A 2500-nucleotide genomic window follows, 5' to 3' on the forward strand; every position below is an offset into this window, starting at 1 on the left:
GAGTATTTAGGAATGCTGTCAGCGACGTCCACGGCCCTTTCGGGTTGAGTGGGGGAGTCCATGTATGTAAAGCTGCTCCAGTTAAGAACATAACTGAATGTATGAAGACCTCAGCATTTTGTCTTTAGTCTCAGATAACTCCTTGGTGTTACACCAAATGGAGACTGGATAATTCGAAACTTTGATTACATTATGAAAAAAAATGTTTTTTTCTCTGAATTCGCGACTACATCATGCAAATTAGTTGCGAGGTTCTTGCGACTTACATTAAAAGAGCATTTTGCCTGGACTTTGCTCATTGAAGTTGGCTTCTCGGCCCGATACGGGAAAAACACGGGAAGTTGACCACTTCCAAGGACAAATATAGCCACAGTATGGCCCAGTGCACTTTATAGACACTATACTGCAAACGTTTCATCCTACGGTAGAACCTTCATCGTTGTAAAGATTATAAACAAAGAAATAACAATTAAAAATATATATAAAAAGTGACGGTGCCAACCCTGCACCGTAGCACCACATGGCCACCACGACCTGCACCACACCAGCACCCCTATAACCTACGGCTGCACCACGCCCTGCCCGCAGTGCGCGTGTGTGTGTGTGTGTTAAGTCAGCGCGCCGAGTTGCCTGGGTCCATGTTGCTCTGACAGTGTTGCTGGGGAGGCACCGAGGGAAGACCGCAGCGCCCGTTCTCCCTCGCTCTCCCAGTCTCTCTTCCTTTTGTCCTTTCGTGTGTGCGTATCTCCTCCCCATCCCCCTCCCGTGCCCCCACCCGGTGGTGCTGAGCTGGAGGCGGTCGGACCAAGAGGAACCCGGGGGAGAGAGCGCCAACTGTGCAAGTCAAGTGGCAGCGAAAGTCACACACACGCCGCGACTCTGTTGGTTTTGTTTCGTTATCATTATTCCTTGCGAGTGTGCCGGACCCACGAGCGCACTGGGGTGAGCGTGGCCGGGCGTTCGGAGACTGCCCGATTGCCCTCCCCAGGGTGACAACCTGTGCAACGTGCAGATGAGGAAGTGCTGCAACGAGTGATAAATTTCTGTCACGCAGGTGTTGGCAACCGAGGTGAGTACAACACGTGCTGTAAGCCCTTTAAAGATACATTTGCCCGTGAGGTTTTCGTCCGTGCAGCTGATGTGCTGTGAAAGCTGCACGTCAAAGCATACATTTAAACCTGCCCATAACTACACTGCAATGTTGCAAAACATGCGAACAGATACAGTAAACAATATATAGTCTACATACAGGTCGCGCGAACCTTGACAAAATTCAGTGCGGGAACCTCGTGTTTGTTGCAACGACAATTGATAGCTTGGCAAGTGACTTGTTTTCGCAGAAGGGAAACAAACGTTGCAGGGTCGCTCGATGGTGAATCAGGCCCGAACGGTTCTAGGTGTTTTTAATTGATGTTGTTGCACCTGTCGTTGCTATTGGTATTGTTGATATTACTGTAATTGTCATTGTCATTGTATCTGTTCTTGTTCGTTATATTACTGTTGCTATTTTAGTTTTTAGCTTTGTTGTTGATTATTACTGTTTTTATTATCATCATTATTGTTAGTATTATTGTTATTGTTATTGTTTTTGTCATTATCATTATGATGATGATGATAATTATTGTTATTATCATTATTACTATCATTGATGATGTCGTTGTTGTCGTTGCCGTTGTTGTAGTTATTGTTTTTTGTTATTGTTATTATCATTATTGTGATTAATTACTGTTATGATTATTACCTTTGTTACTGATATTATTGTTGTTGTTTTGTTATATTGTTATTATTATTATTATTATCATCATCATCATCATCATCATCATCATCATCATCATCATCATCATCATCATCACCACCATCACCATCATCATAATCATAATCATTATCATTATCATCATTATTATTAATATTATCCTTACTGATATTGTTATGTTTATCATTTTTATTGATATTGTTATTATTATAGATATTGATATATTTTATTGTCATTATTATTATTGGCATTGTCATTGCTTTTTATCATCATCATCATCATCATCATCATCATCATTATTATTATTGCTTTTATTATTGTCATGATCAATACTATGTTTATCATTCGTATTATTCTTATTATTATCATCACCGTCATCATCACCATCATTATCATTATCATCTTTGTTATTGTTTTACTTTTTATAATTTTTATCATCATCATCATCACCATCATCATCATCATTATTAGTGTTGCTATTGTTATCATTATTCCCATTATACTTATTTCATTATTATCATCATCATTGTTGTGGTTGTTTCTGTTATTGTTATTGTTACTATCGTTATTATTATTATAATCATTATCATCATTATTATTGTTGTCATTATTATTGTTATTGCTGTTATTATTACCAAGATCATTATCATTACCATTATTATTATTATGAATATTATTTTATTATTGTTATGATTATTATATTATTATTATTGTTATTAATTGTTAATTGTTATTGTTATTGCCATT

At 38.0% G+C, this 2500-nt stretch overlaps 1 protein-coding gene across 1 annotated transcript in view; it reads left to right on the forward strand.

Moving 5' to 3' along the window:
* Window positions 1-651: 651 nt before the first annotated feature.
* LOC113807215 (uncharacterized) overlaps window positions 652-2500 on the forward strand; it is a gene marked incomplete in the record, with an annotated part of 252180 nt that continues 250331 nt past the window's right edge. Inside the window, 1 exon segment of the mRNA XM_027358420.2 lies at window positions 652-1069.

This window comes from Penaeus vannamei, chromosome 4 (genome assembly GCF_042767895.1).
Source record: "Penaeus vannamei isolate JL-2024 chromosome 4, ASM4276789v1, whole genome shotgun sequence".
NCBI classification, from domain to species: domain Eukaryota; kingdom Metazoa; phylum Arthropoda; class Malacostraca; order Decapoda; family Penaeidae; genus Penaeus; species Penaeus vannamei.